A 22,741-nucleotide genomic window follows, 5' to 3' on the forward strand; every position below is an offset into this window, starting at 1 on the left:
CATGTCTGTCTATATGTGCGTGTGTGTGTGAGTGTGTGTGTGTGTGTGTGTGTGTGTGTGTTAATGAGTGAAAATCAGTTTCCAATCATTTCCGATTACGAGACTGTGTTGATGGATTCTACGTTCCCTGCAGACGACTAACTATAAACTTAACCAGGCTGGAAATGAGCGAATTTCAAGTTTAATGTGACCGTCCACAGTGTGATTTTCATTTTAACTAGAAAGTGCCGCTGATTAAGTTACGTTATTTTCAACGAGTATTCGAGAACACATTTAACTCCTCGTTCCATTAAACTTCCGTTACCTTTTAACGAAGTTCTTTAAACAGAAAGTTCGCAGGAAAATTGTCACCGTCACACCTTTTCAAGCACTGGCGCACGGACCTCTCAGCTACCTCTCCGACAGAAGAGTAACTTGTGCGTCCGAGGGAACCATTGCAGTTTACATGAAACCCCTACACGAAGAAGCGGCAGTGAGTTACCGCCGTCTTAGATGAAGACTGATTGCCGATGCTTTGTATGGATCCCCATTGTTTCCTGTCTCCAAAGCAATTTTCTGTTTTTCCATAAATACGCGATGATTCAATCTTACCATTAGAACGCGCTATTCACATATTCGCTGCCATAATTTTGGAAAATCTCACAAAAGCAATTGCTCGGTAAATCAAGACGACAGCTGGCTTAAAAGCTTAGTATATTGTTACCGTTAGAGTACCGCTTAAAGTTACCTCATGTGACTCAGAGGTCAGAATCCAGAAGGAGTACAGATCGAAATCAACATAACGATCCCCAAGTTATGACGACCATTGCGGAGGCACGTTGACGTAAAATGTAAAGAACGGAGCAACAGTGGTGTTATTCGTACACGCAGGTACGTAGTTTCAGCTCCTTTCTTTCATAACCACCCCCACGGCATCAAACCTCGCGTGTTTTGAGATCATAGTTTGTATACACTTGTCCTAAATGTCTGTCGCCTTGATGATTACCACGTACTGAAAGATATTTTCGCTTCGTCCTCAAAAAGGAAGCGCGAGTGTCGGCACAGTGAACTAATTACAGAGGTGGCAGGTATCCTTCAACTGTTCATTCTGTGAGGCGTCAGCATGTAAAAAAAAAAAAAAAAAAAAAATTAAGGACAACCAATGGCATTCTGACTAATGTTCATTACTGTTGACTTTATTCACTCAATGAAACAAGACTAAAAATACGCCTCTACTACTATCGACCCCTTTTGCAATCACTGAAATCGCTACTGTATTGAAAATTACGATCAGGCTTCAAGAGTAAGTCTGCATGAGAGCTACCCAATGGGCTGATCTCTGTTCCAGCACAGATCAATATTTTCTATGTACAAAAGTTGAAAGTTACAAGAGTTGTTACATCGAGAAAGTTGAGAGGACAGCAGGTTTTGTATTATCGCGACATCGGGGAGAGAGTGTCACTAAAATGATACAGGATTTGGGATGGACATAATTAAAACAAATGCGTTTTTCGTTGCGGAGCAATCGTCTCACAAAATTGCAATCATCAACTTTCTCCTCCGAATGCGAAAATATTTTGTTGACGCCGAACTACATAGGGAGAAACGATCACCATGATAAAATTAGGGAAATCAGGGCTCGTTCGGAAAGATACAGGTGTTCGTTCTTTCCGCGCGCTATACGATATTGGAATAGTAAAGAATTGTGAAGGTGGTTCGATGAACCCTCTGCCAGATACTTAAATGTGATTTGCAGTGTATTACTGTAGATGTAGATATCGTGCGATTATCTGAAAACCACTATCAACCACGATTAGTATATAGTCGGACGAAGTAGTTTCTGCGTGTGAGGATTATCACGCAAGAATCCTCAAGTCTTTCCACTTTGGTGTGTCTCTGCCCAGGTCCCCAGAGACGAAATTCCTGATGCTTTTGGATTTCGTTATGCTGTTGCGTTTTATCACATCTGATGTGACCCTGTTTTACGTGGCGACTGCATTATTTATTTGGTGTGAAGTGTGACAACTGTTCTAGATCAGTGTGTTAGTCTGATTTGAATATAATAGATGCAACAGCTGTACTATCCCACCTATAACGCTTATAGGTAATTAACCCGTATCAGTATGTAGATGCCCAATGAAGACTATGAACTATCATTTGATATTCAAGGATTTTTAATTTTAGCCTAATCACAGCCCTTCAGACTTAAAACTGGTGGTGGTACAGTGACACTATAATTTAATTTTGTGAGTAGGTGAGATGCGTATGTAATGGAAATCAAACTATCATAAATTCTATTGTTTATTATAAATCCTCACATAAAACGAGTGCAGTAGTTGCACAGAAGTATAATACGAACATGTTTAATAACATCTTATTCACTGACAAATTACCACAAGAACATGAAATAATTACAAGTAACCAAGGTTGGTGGAGGTTCAAGACAAGGAAGCTTAGGTAGGATACTACATTATTAGCACATTGACCGTTTTGCGATCTGACGACAGTGATTGCCAAAATTTGAGTTCGTAAAATTATGGATGGCAGAAGGGCGTCTTCCTCCTACACATGAATACCGTAACGTTTACTGAGAACATTGCGACCTGTACATGCCGACGCCGGTTGCAGATCTTACCGTTGTGTTAACAGCGGTATTGTGCTGTCCGCCAGTGCTGCCGAAACAGCTACCCACGCAAATGCTCCAGTTGGAGCTGCAAAGTGAACGACTACCTATCACACCCAATTCTGCGAGCAGAATTCGAAGTGTTTCTCTCACCAACAGCGGACGAAGTGTCTCCGTAGTTCCTTTTGTTTTCCCTCGTAGGATTCGCCCCTTCTTGTGACAGCCAGAGCGAGAGCACCAGCAGCAGCGAGTACTGTTTGTATAAAGCGTTTATTTTGCATTTTGTTTACGACCCTCTACTAAGGAAGGGATTCTATTTGTGTTTATCTGCTCTGCATAGTAACTAACAGTTCTTGATAAAACTTTACGTAGTTTTCGTGTTAGATTTCTTAGTGTTTTCTTGATCGTTTAGAACAGAAAGCGCCCTAAAACCGTCTTTTGTTTGTTTCGCGGCCGTTAGCCACTAGTCACTTGAATCAGCAGTTGTCTTGAGACAGCCAGAGCGAGAGCACCAGCAGCAGCGAGTACTGTTTGTATAAAGCGTTTATTTTGCATTTTGTTTACGACCTTCCACTAAGGAAGGGATTCTATTTGTGTTTATCTGCTCTGCATAGTAACTAACAGTTCTTGATAAAACTTTACGTAGTTTTCGTGTTAGATTTCTTAGTGTTTTCTTGATCGTTTAGAACAGAAAGCGCCCTAAAACCGTCTTTTGTTTGTTTCGCGGCCGTTAGCCACTAGTCACTTGAATCAGCAGTTGTCTTGTGACAGCCAGAGCGAGAGCACCAGCAGCAGCGAGTACTGTTTGTATAAAGCGTTTTTGTACTTATTTGCTGCGCTTAGCTTTTAAATAGTTTTTCTGGGAAAACCTAGCGTAGTTTTCGCGTCTCGTATTTCAGTGAGTGTTTCTTGATTATCAGAGTAGCTCATCAGAAGATTATCTTGGGAATTTGTCACCGTATAGGGTAGGGTAAACATAGTCATGTGTAGGGACTGTGGTTGTTGTGAGCGGACGCAAGGAGAATTGCCACTCTTCGGGGGCAGGTGGAGGCTTTGTCTGTTAGGCTCATCGAGCTCGAGGCGCAGGCGTCGGCTCGTAGTGGCGTTGGGGCAACTGTGGTGAGACCTATGCCTACTTCGGTGGCCTTGGAATCACATGGAACCCCTGATGTCGCTGCGTCTTCCGGCAGTGAGCATCTTACCGGTCAGCCATCACTCCAGGGTGAATGGCGGACAGTGGTGGGCTCGCGCGTGCCTGGCCGAAAGGCGAAGGTGGGATCTGGCCGCGTGGCAGCTGCCTTACCCCTTTCCAACAGGTACGGGGTGCTTCCTAGTGGTGATGACATCGTTTCCGAGCCACCACAGGATGCCTCGCCTGTTGGGCCAGTGGCCGATTCTCCGGCAAGGTCCCGACAGTCACAGAGGGCGGGCCTATTAGTTATAGGGAGCTCCAACGTTAGGCGGGTTATGGAGCCCCTCAGGAAAATAGCGGGTAGGTCGGGGAAGAATGCCAGTGTGCACTCGGTGTGCTTGCCGGGGGGTCTCGTCCGTAATGTGGAGGAGGCCCTTCCGGCAGCTATTGAACGCACTGGGTGTGACCGGCTGCAGATAGTAGCACATGTCGGAACGAATGACGCCTGCCGCTTGGGTTCTGAGGCCATCCTTGGTTCCTTCCGGCGGCTGGCTGATTTGGTGAAGACAACCAGCATCGCACGCGGAGTGCAAGCTGAGCTTAATATCTGCAGCATAGTGCCCAGAGTCGATCGCGGTCCTCTGGTTTGGAGCCGTGTGGAGGGTCTAAACCAGAGGCTCAGACGACTCTGCGACTATAATGGTTGCAAATTCATCGACCTCCGTTATTGGGTGGAGAACTGTAGGGCCCCCCTAGACAGGTCAGGCGTGCACTACACACCGGAAGCAGCTACTAGGGTAGCAGAGTAAGTGTGGCGTGCACACGGGGGTTTTTTAGGTTAGAGGGACCCCCCCTTGGGCGAAACGATAAAATACCTGACGGCTTACCAGAGAGGACATTATCATCGTTGATAAAGAACGTCCGTCCTCAGAGACCAAAAACAGGAAAAGTTAACGTAATATTGGTAAACTGCAGGAGTATCCAGGGCAAGGTTCCTGAATTAGTATCTCTTATTGAAGGAAATAGTGCGCATATAGTATTAGGAACGGAAAGTTGGTTAAAACCGGAAGTGAACAGTAACGAAATCCTAGACACAGAATGGAATATATACCGCAAGGATAGGATAAACGCCAATGGTGGAGGAGTATTTATAGCAGTAAAGAATTCAATAATATCCAGTGAAGTTATTAGCGAATGCGAATGTGAAATAATCTGGGTTAAGCTAAGTATCAAAGGTGGGTCAGATATGATAGTCGGATGCTTCTATAGACCACCTGCATCAGCAACCGTAGTAGTTGAGCGCCTCAGAGAGAACCTGCAGAACGTCGTGAAGAAGTTTCGTGATCATACTATTGTAATAGGGGGAGACTTCAGTCTACCAGGTATAGAATGGGATAGTCACACAATCAGAACTGGAGCCAGGGACAGAGACTCTTGTGACATTATCCTGACTGCCTTGTCCGAGAATTACTTCGAGCAGATAGTTAGAGAACCAACTCGTGAAGCTAACGTTTTAGACCTCATAGCAACAAATAGACCGGAACTTTTCGACTCCGTGAATGTAGAAGAGGGTATCAGTGATCATAAGTCAGTGGTTGCATCAATGACTACAAGTGTAATAAGAAATGCCAAGAAAGGAAGGAAAATATATTTGCTTAACAAGAGTGATAGGGCACAAATCGCAGAATATCTGAGTGACCACCATCAAACGTTCATTTCTGAGGAAGAGGATGTGGAACAAAAATGGAAAAAATTCAGAAACATCGTCCAGTACGCCTTAGATAAGTTCGTACCGACTAAGGTCCAAAGCGAGGGGAAAGATCCACCGTGGTATAACAATCATGTACGAAAGGTACTACGGAAACAAAGAAAGCTTCATCATAGGTTTAAGAGTAGTCGAATCATAGCTGATAAGGAAAAGCTGAACGAAGCGAAAAAGAGCGTAAAGAGAGCAATGAGAGAAGCATTCAACGAATTCGAACATAAAACATTGGCAAACAATCTAAACAAGAACCCTAAAAAGTTTTGGTTATATGTAAAATCGGTAAGCGGATCTAAATCCCCTATTCAGTCACTCGTTGACCACGATGGCACCGAAACAGAGGACGACCGAAGAAAGGCAGAAATACTGAATTCAGTGTTCCGAAACTGTTTCACTGCGGAAAATCGTAACACGGTCCCTGACTTCAGCCGTCGCACGGACGCCAAAATGGAAAATATTGAAATAAACGATATCGGAATTGAAAAACAACTGCTATCACTTAGTAGCGGAAAAGCATCCGGACCAGACGAGATACCCTTAAGATTCTACAGTGATTATGCTAAAGAACTTGCCCCCTTTCTATCAGCAATTTATCGTAGATCGCTGGAAGAACGTAAAGTACCTAGCGACTGGAAGAAAGCGCAGGTCGTTCCCATTTTCAAGAAGGGTCATAAATCAGATGCTAATAATTATAGGCCTATTTCGCTTACGTCAATCTGTTGTAGAGTAATGGAACATGTCTTGTGTTCTCGTATTATGACGTTCTTAGATAATACAAATCTCCTTCATCATAACCAACATGGATTCCGCAAACAGAGATCATGTGAAACTCAGCTCGCCCTATTTGCCCAAGAAATTCACAGTGCCGTAGACACTGGCGAGCAGATTGATGCCGTATTCCTGGACTTCAGGAAGGCATTTGATACGGTTCCGCACTTACGTTTAGTGAAAAAAATACGAGCTTACGGAATATCGGACCAGGTTTGTGATTGGATTCAGGATTTCCTAGAAGAAAGAACACAACATGTCATTCTTAACGGTTCAAAATCTGCAGATGTAGAGGTAATTTCGGGAGTACCGCAAGGAAGCGTGATAGGACCTTTATTGTTTACAATATACATAAATGACTTAGTTGACAACATCGGTAGCTCCGTGAGGCTATTTGCAGATGACACGGTTGTCTACAAGAAAGTAGCAACATCAGAAGACTCGTACGTACTCCAGGAAGACCTGCAGAGGATTAATGCATGGTGAGACAGCTGGCAGCTTTCCCTAAACGTAGATAAATGTAATATAATGCGCATACATAGGGGCAGAAATCCATTCCAGTACGATTATGCCATAGGTGGTAAATCATTGGAAGCGGTAACGACCGTAAAATACTTAGGAGTTACTATCCGGAGCGATCTGAAGTGGAATGATCACATAAAACAAATAGTGGGAAAAGCAGGCGCCAGGTTGAGATTCATAGGAAGAATTCTAAGAAAATGTGACTCATCGACGAAAGAAGTAGCTTACAAAACGCTTGTTCGTCCGATTCTTGAGTATTGCTCATCAGTATGGGACCCTTACCAGGTTGGATTAATAGAAGAGATAGACATGATCCAGCGAAAAGCAGCGCGATTCGTCATGGGGACATTTAGTCAGCGCGAGAGCGTTACGGAGATGCTGAACAAGCTCCAGTGGCGGACACTTCAAGAAAGGCGTTACGCAATACGGAGAGGTTTATTATCGAAATTACGAGAGAGCACATTCCGGGAAGAGATGGGCAACATATTACTACCGCCCACATATATCTCGCGTAATGATCACAACGAAAAGATCCGAGAAATTAGAGCAAATACGGAGACTTGCAAGCAGTCGTTCTTCCCACGCACAATTCGTGAATGGAACAGGGAAGGGGGGATCAGATAGTGGTACAATAAGTACCCTCCGCCACACACCGTAAGGTGGCTCGCGGAGTATAGATGTAGATGTAGATGTAGATTCTTCCACAGCCAGTCCTAGCCTCTCACGAGCAGTCACCCAATGACAAGTGTCAATTCTCCTGGAGCGTCCCCTCACATCTCAATAATTTTCCAAAACTGCTACTTCAATCAGGCTGATCAATTAAATTCCCTCATTTTTGCACCCAGAGGCCTACAACTAAGGAAAGTAATTTGTTTTGGCTCTGTGCTGTCGGTGCATCAACCGAGCGCGTCATTGTGTTACAGCACGTTGTTTCCTACTACTCTCCTAAGATTCATATCTGCTTTATAAATATGTCAGACCAGCTACAGGTATTTTCGGGACGAGAAAGTTGCAGTCACACACTTATAAAGTCCACACACCTCGGCAGCAGTGTTCTGTTGAGAACATAGAGCCATAAATACGCGTAGCTTTCACATAGGCTACTTAGCTTCCACCGGTATATTGCTCTCCAATCAGCAGGCTGGTGCCGTCTTCCCTGCATTCTCCACCCAAGTTTCATTTTTGCCCGTCTTTTGGGACCTTAACTGTACTTTACGACGCCACAGCCGCAGAAAAACGCAATAGGAACATGGGAGCCGCGATCATCTTGTGCAGTATTCCGACACTTCTGCCGGCCGCTGTGGCCGAGTGGTTCTAGGCGCTTCAGTCCGGAACCGCGCTGCTGCTACGATCGCAGGTTGGAATACTTCCTCGGGCATGGATGTGTGTGATGTCCTTAGGTTAGTTAGGTTTAAGTAGTTCTAAGTTCTAGGGGACTGTTGACTTAAGACGTTAAGTCCCATAGCGCTCAGAGCCATTTCAACCATTTTTCCGACTCTTCTGCGGCTGTCTGGACGGTCGCGACTTCAGCTGCTGTCCGCATTGTGTCGGCTCGCGACGGGCGTGACGTTGCCCTGTCCAGTACACACAACAGCTTTCGGTGAATGCTGTCCTACCTGTCGCCTGAGTCTCCTTTTACAACCTACGTTAAGTTAATGGTGCCCTTCGGCTCGCTTTGATCTGCTGGCTGTGAAATTGTCATCCCATCCAAACGTAATTCTCAAGAAATCAAACGCCTACAAGTACTTTATGTACTGACAATCACTGTCGGATAATCTTTAATAATGAAGTAATACAGTATTTTCAAATCAATTTAATTCGATCTGCATATCACTTTATATTGTTCGCATATAAAATATCGATAATAATCAGTTTCGCCGTCTTTCACAGCAAGTGATTTCATTTTACAGTTCTCAAACAACTCGGTGTCGTCTTATGAACGAATAAATTCCACCGAAAACAATTCTGCGTGTTTACCGTCAGGTAGACCCCTGATCTGAATTCCATAAGACATATTTGGTATGTAGTAGGGAGACGTGTAGTTGCTCACTGTCGCCCTTCCAAACCATCTCGCAGTAAGAGTTAGTGTGGCTTTTACTTCCAATGAACTGACTGACGCTAACAACATCAGTCGTCGCTACATTGATGCTTGGTGTTATTATATTTTAAACTGACTTTATCTGCTTCACATTAAACTGACACACACACCCGCTCTACATTTCACACATGTTGCTAGGTGGCTGCTTATCCCTAAACTGTCATGCAACATTTTTCATAATTTTATAAGCACCCACGGTCAATGTAATCGAACACTTACGGTGCATCATGATTTCAGACAATATTCAGTACTGCCAGTCACTACCCAGTTAACTGCTCCGTCTCTTCTGTCTTTTATTACGGTGAGAAGGTTGTTATTTTTTTGCCGATTTGAAAGCTTCCTGCTTTAAAAGAAGCAGGAGGAGGCTATAAACGTGTTAGGATCTGAAGGTTGACTTTCAACTCATATAGACTACTAATAATTCGTTTTTGGCCATCTCAACAGCGGACAGCCCAAGCACCGGGCATATCTGTTGAAAAACTCCATTGTACCTCGACTAAAGAAATTCTTTTGGAAAGATAACAACTGATGTCAGGTGCACACACAGACAGAGAGAAGCATGGGATCAGTGTCGGCCTTAATGAATATTAGTTAAAAATCATCACCTCAGGCTTTCTGATTGGCCCATACGGCGCGCACTTTCTCGTGTGTGCCTACGTGCAAGCGTTTCGATTCGTCAGCTTCAAAATGCTGTTGTGGCGTGGGAGAGTTTTACTCCCCATGCCACGGCATCACTGCTTAATTATGCCAAAATTGCTTAATTATGTCAGGACTAGGAGAATGTTTTACTTATTTACAAATGTGTGACTGGACAGAACTCGCAAGGTCAGCTACAATCGGAAAGCGAGATTCCTACACTAGCAGAGAAAGCTAAGTTTCAGAGAGCTGAGACAGAGGACACATATCGCTGGGGGACCGATGTATACTCACTTCGCTGACCGGAGTGGCCGAGCGGTTAAAGGCGCTACAGTCTGGAACCGCACGACCGCTACGGTCGCAGGGTCGAATCCTGCCTCGGGCATGGCTATGTGTGATGTCCTTAGGTTAGTTAGTTTTAAGTAGTTCTAAGTTCTAGGGGACTTATGACCACAGCAGTTGAGTCCCATAGTGCTCAGAGCCATTTATTCTCACTTCCGGGAGAATGACGAGACAGGCCTTGCTGCCGTACAGAACGATGTTTCCAATTTAGTACAGGGGGTGATCTGGACTCAGATTCTCCAGCTATTACTCCCACCTTCACGCTATGAGAGTGCTAAGAATGAGATGGCGTTGCAATCACCGATTTGAGGGGAACGCGATGTTAGATAGCTTTCATCAGGAGTTAATCCCACAGTTTTGACCTTCACAGCCAGCTAGTTGATTCCATTGTGCACTTTGGTGATGCTACTGGTGTGCGTGCCTATTTTTCCTAGTTCTTCCTTTAAACCTATAACCGCAGTTGCAGTCATTGGTCCGTGTCCGTAATTTCGTTTCATGTTTTTGTTTTTATGGTGCCTATCCCTCTGCTCCAAGCTTATATTTCACAGTTATAATCCCTTGTCCATTCATTAAATGTTCGTTTACTTATCTCACTGGGTAATATATATGTTGTTGGTTTACGGTATTAAACCTAATTGTTATAATGACTGTTTTTCTTTGTTATAGATAGATGATCACGCCTCTCATAAATACATCTATGTGTCAGTGAGGTGTGGTGTGGTGTGGTGCCCGTATTTATATGCTTGATTTGAACACTCCTATTATCATTCAGTGTGACATTTCCGTTGTGCGTTATTATCGTTTGCTTAAAATTTGCATGATCCTATGAGGAGCTTCTCTTGTCTGTAGGTAACCAGAGATGATAGAGGTACACTAAATAGCTCAACTCGCTCTCCACAATATTCTGTGTTATATGATACCGGTTGGCGAGGAAATACACTACTGGCCATTAAAATTGCTACACCACGAAGATGACGTGCTACAGACGCGAAATTTAACCGACAGGAAGAAGATGCTATGATATGCAAATGATTAGCTTTTCTGAGCATTCACACAAGGTTGGCGACACCTACAACGTTCTGACATGAGGAAAGTTTCCAACCGATTTCTCGTACACAAACAGCAGTTGACCGGCGTTGCCTGGTGAAACGTTGTTGTGATGCCACATGTAAGGACTTTGATAAAGGTCGGATTGTAGCCTATCGCGATTGCGGTTTATCGTATCGCATCATTGCTGCTCGCGTTGGTCGAGATCCAACGACTGTTAGTAGAATATGGAATCGGTGGGATCAGGAGGGTAATACGGAACGCCGTGCTAATCCCAACGGCCTCGTGTCACTAGCAGTCGAGACTACAGGCATCTTATCCGCATGGCTGTATCGGATCGTGCAGCCACGTCTCGATCCCTGAGTCAACAGATGGGGACGTTTGCAAGACAACAACCATCTACACGAACAGTTCCACGACGTTTGCAGCAGCATGGACTATTAGCTCAGAGACCTTGGCTGCGATTGCCCTTGACGCTGCATCACGGACAAAAGCGCCTGCGATGGTGTACTCAACGACGAACCCTGGTGCACGAATGGCAAAACGTAATTTTTTCGGATGAATCCAGGTTCTGTTTACAGCATCATGATGGTCGCATCCGTGTTTGGCGACATCGCGGTGAACGCACATTGGAAGCGTGTATTCGTCATCGCCATACTGGCGTATCACACGGTGTGATGGTATGGAGTGCCATTGGTTACACGTCTCGGTCACCTCTTGTTCGCATTGACGGCACTTTGAACAATGGACGTTACATTTCAGATGTGTTACGACCCGTGGCTCTACCCTTCATTCGATCCCTGCGAAACCCTTCATTTCACCAGGATAACGCACGACTGCATGTTGCAGGTCCTGTACGGGCCTTTCTGGATACAGAAAATGTTCGACTGCTGTCCTGGCCAGCACATTCTCCAGGTCTCTCACCAACTGAAAACGTCTGGTCATAGGTGGCCGAGCAACTGGCTCGTCACAACACGCCAGTCACTACTCTTTATGAAGTGTGGTATCGTGTTGAAGCTGCATGGGCAGCTGTACCTGTACACGCCATCCAAGCTCTGTTTGACTCAATGCCCAGGTGTATCAAGGCCGTTATTACGGCCAGAGGTGGTTGTTCTGGTTACTGATTTCTCAGGATCTATGCACCCAAATTGTGTGAAAATGTAATCACATGTCAGTTCTAGTATAATATAATTGTCCAATGAATACCCGTTTATCATCTGCATTTCTTTTTGGTGTAGCAATTTTAATGGCCAGTAGTGTATATTTTGCACAAATTTTAAAGAATCACGTGATTGCGCCACTGTTATTAATAACAGAAGTAAATATAACGCATCGCTGTCCATAATACGATGTAATAAAAATTTAAATACTTTCTTAAATTGCTTGGAAGAATGTTGGCATTGGTGCCACCCGTGTACAAACTGTAAGTTATGCAATGAATAGCATCTACATTAAAACTCTTTGAGTGAAAAGTGTGAATATTTGCTTTAAAAAAGCGTGACAAATTTATCTGAAATGTTGTCAAACACTCAAATACTCGAGAGCATCAATTTGGAGCTCTCGCTATATGTAATTTTTTCGCGGGAGTCCCATTCTGGGCGCCGTGCAGACAAGACGCTTAGGTTTTTTTTTTTTTTTTTTTGTGTAGAGAATGAAGCTGTAAAAAAATAAATGTTGAATGTTATGGAATTCAAAAAGAATAAAATTCACGGAAATTAGGAAAAGGCGAAAATTACGTTTATATCAATGCATTGTGACTTAGGAACCTGGTGAGCCTCTTGTAATTAGGATGTATCCCCTAATAATGTTAAAACCACGAACAGTGAGTGCAGGAAGGAGAACCAGATTTCGAAGATAAGTGGATGAGTTCAAAGACTGAATAACAGTGCTAACCATCCCTCATTTTTCAAACAAAATTAATTGCCTGTGCTCTTGCCTAGAACATCTCATAACTGAAAATGGTTTCGTAGCAACTTTTAACTAAGAATTATAGAGGTAAGCAGAGGTTCGAACATTTATTCATCTTTCTTCCGCAGCTTCAGGTACTCGACAACTAAGCGTTTTGCAGCGAAAATTTGGCAGAAGTTGTCGTCAACACTGGGATGTGTTTCACATTCATGTAATGTCTGAGCAGTGTTTGATGCTACGGATGTAAAGAGCGTCGAGTGCTTCAAAGCGCAGACTCGTGCGCGTCATGCTGGGGAAACAGCCCTCAGAGGGGTCACACGCTTCGTCATTTTCAATTACACTGCTATCAACGGATTGTAATAAATATCAACAGAAAGAAATGAATTCGCCGTAGCAAGCATGAGGAATACCAACAACATGCAGACATTGCACACCACAAAATTGTATAGAATGAAACGTTCGATTATTTTGCGCATTGCCAAAACAGTTTATGAGTTCAGTATTTCAAAAGGGGCTCTTTACTTTTTCACTCTCACGAGGAACATATTTCTGTCACACACAGAATAAAGAACTCTACAAATAAAATAAGCTTCATTCTTGAATGTCATGTAATCGGATCTATGGCAGTATTTTCGCGAACTTTTACTTTTGATGTATCTGAAAGAAAACAGTGTGGAACGTCGTGCGTCTGTAAAAAGATCGATGCCCGAGGCATATAACTACTACCATCGTCATACCTTACCAAAATATCGTGCCGAGAACCAAAGAAAGCGGGTCGAAGGCTCCTCCAGTCACCCGTTGACCAGTGTGGTGTTGCAGTAGAAGATAGCAAAACGGAATTTCACATTTAAGAAACTGATCACGCAGGAAAATCGTATAAAAATATCGTCGTCTGATGATCGGACAGACTCTCACACAGAGAACATTGTAAGAGGCATCCCAAACATAGAGAAATAACTGAATCTATGTAAACAAATAAGCACCCAGGTCCAGATGGAGTTCCAGTTCGGTTTTACAAAGAGTACTCTATGGCATTGTCCATTAACTTACCTTGCATTTGTCACGTATCTCTCGTCCAGCACAAAGCGACGGGACACAAGCACAGATAATTCCTGTAAATAAGAAGAGTAAAAGAACGGACCCGAAAATTACAGACCTATACCCTTAACTTCGGTTTTCTGGAGAATTCTTGAATATATTCTCAGTTAGAACACAATAAATGTCCTTGAGACGGAAAATCTTCTGTCCACGAATTAGCACGGTTTTATAAAGCATCGCTTGTGCGAAATTCAGTTCGCTCTTTTCTCACATTATATGCTTCAAAATATGGATTAAGGGCAACAGGAAAATTCCATATGCCTGTTAACGAAGGTACGAGTATACGAATTAGGTTCTCAGATATGTGAGCGGCTCGAAGAATTCTTAAGTAATGGAATCCAGTACGTTCTCCTCGAGGGCGAGTGTTCATCGGAGACAAGGGCACTGTCAGGAGTGTGCCACTGAAGTGTTGGTAGTGGGAATGCTATTATTCTCCGGACACATAAACGATGCGATGGGTAGGATGTGCAGCAATCTGAATGAGTGGCCTGTAGGAGAACACATGATGACTAAGAGAAAATTTCTAATTTGTCTGATGAGTGGCAGCTAGCTCTAAACGTGAACAATGTACGTTAATACAGATGAGTAGGAAAAACAACCCCGTAATGTTCGAATATAGCATTATTAGTGGACTGCTTGACACTGTCACGTCGATTAAATATCTAGGAGCCTCGAATTCGTGACCCTTACCTTTCGCAGGCAAGTAGTCTACAGACTGAGGTACCCAAGCACGACTCAGGACTCACTTCCCTCACAGCCTTAATTCCGCCAGTACCTCATCTCCTACCTTCCAAACTTCACAGAGGCTCTCCTGCGAACCGAGAGCTTCGCAGGAGAACTTCTGTGAATTTCGGAATGTAGGAAACGACGCACTGGCGGAATTAAAGCTGTGAGGACGGGTCGTGAGTCGTTGTTTGGGTGGCTCAGTTGGTAGACTTGTCCACGAAAGGCAAAGATCCCGAATTCGAGTCTCAGTCCGACACACAGTTTTAATCTGCCAGGAAGTTTCATATCAGCGCAAGGGGAACGGGAAGGAAATGACTAGTAATCCAATCAAGGATGGACTGTGGATCAGTAGAAACGAGTCACGTGATCGGATGAAAAACGTTTGTCGTTACACAAGATTCATGGTCGTATCCGAATAATCCGTCAATCAGACGAAAAACTGCTTGAAACATGTATCGCGCCGCAGACGCAAGCCTATGGGGCAGTATTATGCTGTGGAGAACATCCGTCTGGGTTTCCTTGGGACCTGTGGTTGTAATCGAACGCTCCGTGACAGCTGAGAACTACCTGAACATTAATGCGGACATCCTGCATAGCCGGCTTGAGTGGCCGAGCAGTTCTAGGCGCTACAGTCTGGAACCGCGCGACCGCTACGATCGCAGGTCCGAATCCTGCCTCGGGCATGGATGTGCGTGATGTCCTTAGGTTAGTTAGGTTTAATTAGTTCTAAGTCTAGGGGACTGATGACCTCAGAAGTTAAGTCCCATAGTGCTCAGAGCCATTTCAACCGTCCCGCATACCTTCATGCTTTATGTGTTCCCCGATGACGATGGCACTTACCAGCAGGATAGCTGTCCATGACACAAAGCAAGAATAGCGCTACGTCGAATTTTGGAGCACCAACTCACGTTGATTCCTTGACTACCAAATTCGGTATCTGAACCCGACGGAACATATCTGGGACGCTATCTGGCACCAGCTTCGCACCCATGAATCAACGGCTGCTAATTTACGGCAACTGAATGACCTGTGCGCAGATATCTGGTGCCGCATACCTCCAGGAACCTACCAAGGACTTGAAGGACCCATGCCACGCATAATCACTGCTGTACTGCATTCCAAAAGTGGACCATCATGCTATTGAGCAGATGTTCATACGTCGTAGCTCAACAGCGTTATTGCGTCTTTCACTCCATTCCGTTACATGATCCATTTATTCGTTTCTGTATCTCATTCTGCGGTTGTATCTCTTGCTTGCTATCTAAAAACCGTCAGTTTTTGAGTAGTTTCCGCATTAACACTTCTCACTTCCGTGAGTCGACACGAATATTATGCACTGATTTTCGACTTTACTTTTAAGTTACCTCGGAAGTGTAGTTTTGAAAACTTTGAAAGGTGTCCACTTTGGCATACTGGACAGTGTTCCTATTTTACATCTGGGTCTGCGTCATCTTTTTTCGCCTGGCCACAGATCCACGACATTGTGGAAAGAAGGAGTATTTTTCAGTATGATCGTTGGTTCCAAAGAGTAATGGGTTACAACTGTAAGGGGACAGTGTATTAAATTTTCGTAAAATGTACTGTATTTTTATGAACCAAATATCTTCTTGTAAAATATTGCAGCATTACACCAAGTTGTCAGTCAAATCACGTGTTTTTCACGAGCTTGAATAACTTCACGTCATATATAAATGCCTCGGTTTTAGAGGTAATTTGTTTAGAAATTTCTTCGCGACACTTCCAACAGGTCACTTACTTTATTCTCACACATAATAACGAAGTATCTGTATAGCAGCTATATAGTATCTCTATAGACATCGAGCGGGCTCGGCGGTAGTCGGGCCATCAACAGGTGGGTTTGTCTTTCTCATTCAGTATTCACAGTGAAGTAAGGGTTTCAGCACGCTGAAAAGAGCAGGTAGCATGTAAACTCATTGAACTTAGGCTTCTCTCCATTTCCTTAACCGTCCATGTGGCCATTGTCTTCAACTATCCTAAATATGAAAACTCATCTACTAGTTGAATGACTTAGTGCTCATTTCGTACTATTTTTCTATTGTATCCATTCATTATACAAAGTCCACTGACAGTATGTAGCCACCGCCTATGCTCGAGGTCAACGAACAAGAAACACTCACAGACACTACCTGCTGCTTTTGCTTGACATTTTGTGATAATTTTAGTAAATGTTCAAATGTGTGTATAATCTTATGGGACTAAGGTCATCAGTCCCTAAGCTACTTAACCTAAATTATCCTAAGGACGAACACACACACCCATGCCCAAGGGAGGACTCGAACCTCCGCCGGGACCAGCCGCACAGTCCATGACTGCAGCGCCTTAGACCGTTCGGCTAATCCCGCGCGGCTATTTTAGTAAATATTTTGTTCACTATGAATAGGAGGCTTATGCTGCTATAGCTATTTCATGCTTCGGATGTCTTATTTCTTTAAAGTAAAATAATAGCAGAATTGAACAAAAGTTTCCAGTTTGTCTTGTATTCCTTTGCCTCCAGTTAACTATTTCTATTCAGTATCCATTACCCGTACTTTCTTCACACCTCTAATAGTTTTATGCAATTAATCTGCTATTTCTCCCGTGAGCTATTAATAAAACATTATTAATTGTCAGTGTTCCTGCTTCATCTATTGATAGTTTCGTATGAAGCATAATTTTAAACCAAATGAATATCACCCACGAGAATACTTCTACAAGGTGGCCTCGGAAGGGCCAACGGCTTTACCTCGTTGAATATGTCGGTTCTCGTCACATAAACGAAGTAAACCAACGTTTGGTGTAGCCGGTGCTTGCATCGATAACCAACCGGCTACATCATGGTTCAAATGGCTCTGATCACTGTGGGACTAAACTTCTGAGGTCATCAGTCCCCTAGAACTTAGAACTACTTAAACCTAACTAACCTAAGGACATCACACACATCCATGCCCGAGGCAGGATTCGAACCTGCGACCGTAGCAGTCGCGCGGTTCCATACTGTAGCGTCTAGAACCGCTCGGCCGGTGTGGTCATATGCGGTTGACTGCTTTCTCTTTGTCTTAACGATAAAGGGGAGAAGAGGTGGTGGCGTAAGGTCCCTGAACACCAGACGTTGCGCTAATATCCTGTATTAAATCCAAACGACTCAACAGTGTCTCATGAAGAGAGGGCGTGGGACACTTTGATCCGTACTTCTGATTGGAACGTTAAGCTCGGCGGCTCTTTGATGCTATTCGACAAGAGGAGGCTATGTGTCAGCACCGAGTTTCATCATCTCCCTTCTCTCATCACCATAAAACACAAACACTTCAGTACACTACACACACATGCATTAGAGTCACCTACACTTACCAAAATAATACACTTCAACACATAACTCTCACACTCCGCTAAGATAAAGTGCCACGATGTGCGAAGAACAGAAAACTTTTCAATTTGGCAGTTGAACCTGCTATTTGGGTCTTCCAGTCAACATTGTCATACGACTTTAGTTTTTACTTTTTACCTCTGGAGGATGTGGCGCGTTTCAAATGCCTGTCCACCTATCGAGACTTACACTCATGTTCAGAAAAAATAGAACATCTTGAACGACTAGAGATGGGCGTTTATATTCACAGGACATGAACATTAGTATTCACCTTGGTTTAATATGTGTCCTGTTGCCAAGTAGGCACGGGGACCGAAATGGGACCTGATAACTCATTCCATGCGTGATGATATCTTGTAAGGCGCGAATGGCGCTCTGTGGTATAGCCATCCATGCTACATTCATCTGGTTCCAAAATTCATCTGTGGTTGTTGGTATTGGGTCACAGGGCTGCACCTGTCGTTTCATCATACCCCACACACTTTCAATTGGCGACAAGTCTGGTGATATGGTTGGGCTAGGTCAAAAGACTTACATCCTGAAACACCAAGAAGGCAAGAGTTCGCGCAGCAACATGTGGCCATGGATTGTTTGGTTGAAAAATGGCTTCCGGGGAGTTGTGCAGAAAGGATATGGCTACGGATCGCAGGATGTCATCCACGTACGTCACACTGGTCGCAATGCCCTGGACACGCATCGACTGTTATTTGTCGTTGCACCCAATAGGCCTTGAACTGGCGCTGTACGTCTTGTGTGAATGTAGTCACTGTGATGCCACTACCCCTGTCTGCGGCGAACCAAAATGCGGCCACCACTTTCAAACAAACATAACCTAGATTCGTCCGAAAACACTATCTGACGCCATTCCTGTCCCTTCCTGTCCCCAGTGATGTTGATTCAGACACCGTTGCCGTCTATTATGTTTCTGCACATTCCTCAAAGGTAGGCGGAGAAATGGACGACGCGCACGTAACCCTTGACGTAATGAATGGCGACTTATTGTCACCAATGATAGTGTACGATGTCTTACACTGTTCCACTATTGTGCCAGAGCCGAGGAGGATGTAGATCTGTTCTGAAATGCCATTCCCATGAGGTGTCGATTTTCAAGTGTAGTGCGTGGAGCCACTTGAATTTTGAAATCGAAGATAACACCGATAATATGTTGCTTAGGAATTTTGAAAGCTTGCTGCTTCGAGCAGGGTCGTGTTAGCAGACGTGGAGCGATACTTCCTGAACTCACACTGAGAGCGACTGAGTAGGGATCTGGTTTGAAGGACCCACACTAGGAGCCGATTGACCATGCGCTCCAGTGCCTTTCCTACGCAGTTTGTCAGGCTAATACTACGGTAACTACCAGGGTCTGTCAGATTCTTTCCTGGTTTTAAAATTGGGGTTGGGAAAGTCGCCCGTTATCCAAATTTTATTGGAAAGTTGAAAGAGGATCTCCTTCGACCGTCGGTCCAACTGTTTCAAGATGCTGTAAGTTATCAGGTCCTTTCTGGGGGTCGTATCAGAAGATACTGACAGTGAAAAAGCCAGCTCCCACAGAGACAAAGCCTTATTGTATTCATCTTCCATGTTAGTGGAACGTAAATCGACATCAGCCTTCTCCTGTGCCTTCCAATAGCGACGGAAGAAGGGATCCTGGCTATAATCGACCTTAATGGATCTATGTGATTCAGCCGTTGTCTGAGCTATGTTCTTTGTCGATGTTACAAGAGACCCCTGTATTCGTAGAGGTGCTATTGGCGGTCGAGAGTTTTGCCTTGAGATCCTCCTGATGGCTTCCCATGCTTTACCTGCGGATGTGGACCTACTGATGGAGTTCAGGAACCCTTGCCAAGAACTCTGCTTACTCTCCTGAATTATTCTCCTCGCGTCTACAAGCGTCATTCGAAAGTTTGCAAGATTCTCACCTGTGGGACATCGACTGAACTCATAGCTGCCCTCCTGTGCCTGATTGCGAAATGACACTCATCGTTCCACCAAGGGACAGGTCGCCTCCTAGGCGTTTACATATACTTTGGTATGGATGCACCAGCAGCATGGTGAATCACAGCTTTAATGTGATCCAACCAGTCCTGTACGCCGTCCCGATGCTCGAAAACAGCTAACTGCCTGTAAAGTATCCAGTTAGCCTTTTGGAACAACCATCTCAGTGGCTTTTCTTCAGGATCTGCTCTATCAGGCACGGATAGGGAAATGGTCACTGCCATGAAGGTCATCGTCCACTGCCCACTGAACAGTGTCCGCAAGAGCAAGCGAGCAGAAGGAGAGGTCTATGGCTGTAGACAAACCTGTAGCGGTGCTAAAATGTGTAGCTTGACCCATGTTCAGCAGTACGAGATCTGTTGTGTGTTGCAGATCCTGCAGTACCCTGCCCTAAGGGCAAGTGGTGTTAGAACCCCATAGTGCACTGTGTTCATTGAAGTACTCCAAAAGAAGATAGGGACTGGATAGTTCATCAAGAAGATGAGTGAGGACCCCTCTGTCAAGAGGCTCATGGGGTGGTAGATATACAGAGCACACTGTGATGTCAACATGGCCCACTATCCGAACAGCATCCGCTTGTAGCGTTGTTGTTAAGGGAATAGGTGAGAACTGAAAAGTGTCCTTGACGAACACTGCAACCCCACCTTTTTCCTTGTCATCAGTAGGGTCGTTCTTTAGGTAAAGTTAATAGCCTGAAAGTACAAGTGTGTCAGTCTCTTTAAAATGAAGGCAGAGGCAAGAGGGTCTGTACTGTACAAGGAGTCTCAATTCTTCCAAATGAGTCCTGTATCCATTTATACTCTGCTGGAGTATGGGAGCCATTTCACCAATGTGGTCTTGATTTACCCCTGTCTTTGTGCTAGGGTGGTGAGGCGCTTGTAGAGCAAAGTGGAGTGGTAGTACTAACTGGGTTTGTTGATGAGGCATCAAAATCCATGATGTCCTCATCATCAGTCAGATGTGCCAGAATTACATCTGATGCTACCTGGGTCAACTTTTGACACAAATTTTGAGATCCTTTCCCTGCTCCCTTTCCCAGCAATGATAAGGGGGAAAGGAAGCGATGAGAGTCACTTCTGTCTGAAGAAAGTTGACATTGAGAGGCACTATGCTTTTTGGGTGCCTTCAGGCTGCACATTGTGGAAGCATTACTGGTCTCTTCCGTCGTAGCTGCCTGAATTGCTATGTCTTTCACTTTCTTTTGGCACATGCACGTGCAAGTACATGTGCTAGTGGTGGATAATGGTACACCGGACGTGGTCTGCATAGAAGTATCGATCTTAGTAACAGGTTTCTGCACCAAGGAAGCATAAGAAGTGGCAAAGACAAGGGGCTTTCATCGCCTGATAGTCCTTTTAGGCTTCTGCGTAGGGGATCCGCTTGGTCCTTTGGTTTCCTGCATTTTGCTCAAAAATGGCTCTGAGCATTATGGGACTTAACATCTGAGGTCATCTCTCCTAGAACTTAGAACTACTTAAACCTAACTAACCTAAGCACATCACACATATCCATGCCCGAGGCAGGATTCAAACCTGCGACCGAAGCAGTGGCGCGGTTCCGGACTGAACCGCTTAGAACCGCTCGTCCACCGCGGCCGGCCTGAATTTTGCGTCCCTTTGCAAAAACAGGCAGGCTCGACTCCAGACTGGGTGGCTCCCAGAGCAGTTAGTGCAGACTGCTGGAGATGGACAGTCAGTCTCAGCTTCATGGGCTGCCTTTCCACATTTCCCACAAGTCACTTCGCCTCTACAACTCAGCGTTATATGGCCAAAACGCTGGCATTTTAAGCAGCGCATGGGGTTAGGTACATAGGGCCTAACCCTATGTCGGACGAAACCTACCATGATGTGTTTGCTTTGGAGAATTGGTCACAATAAAGGTGGCAGTCTCCTCAATCTTTTAGATTAATTAGATTTACTTTCATCCCAACTGATCCGTAGTGAGGAGGTCCTCCAGAATGTAGAACATGTCAGAAAAACAATAATACATGACAAATATTTACAACTGAAACAAATAAGCTAATGTACCTTCCACAGGTCCCATGTGGAATGATCGTCATTTCCTTAATGAACACTATATGAAAGAATCATTTTACAAACACTAATGCACTGAATTTAAAATAAAAAAGTGTTTTTTATTTATAAGGTAATAAAGATGAAACAGAACTACTATAATACTTATTTAAAATGAACACTATATTAGTTGGTTCTGCTGAGAAAAAAATCCTTTAAATCCTTTAGGCTTCTCTTAAACTGAATTTCATTGGTTGTTAAGCTTTTTATGGCTGCTGGCAAGTTATTGAAAATGTGTGTTCCTGAATAATGTACATCTTTTTGTACAAGAGTAAGTGACTTTAAATCCTTGTGAAGATTATTCTTATTTCTAGTATTAATTCCATGAATTGAGCTGTTCGTTTGAAAAAGTGATATATTTTAATGACAAATTTCGTTAAGGAATAAATACATTGGAAAGCAGAAGTTAGTATCCGTAGTTCCCTAAACAGGCTTCTGCAGGATGTTCTTGAGTTCACACCACATATAACTCTTACTGCACGTTTTTGTGCACAGAAAACTTTGTCTTGGCTTGATGAATTACCCCAAAAAATAATCCCTTATGACATTATGGAATGGAAGTAAGCCAGGGTGTGCTCCTCCCAGTTGAATTTATTATCAAGCTGTAATCCCAAGAATTTAACACTGTCCACTTTTCTATCGACTTGTCATCATATCTTAGGCATATAC

Source organism: Schistocerca cancellata, chromosome 2 (assembly GCF_023864275.1).
Source record: "Schistocerca cancellata isolate TAMUIC-IGC-003103 chromosome 2, iqSchCanc2.1, whole genome shotgun sequence".
NCBI lineage: Eukaryota > Metazoa > Arthropoda > Insecta > Orthoptera > Acrididae > Schistocerca > Schistocerca cancellata.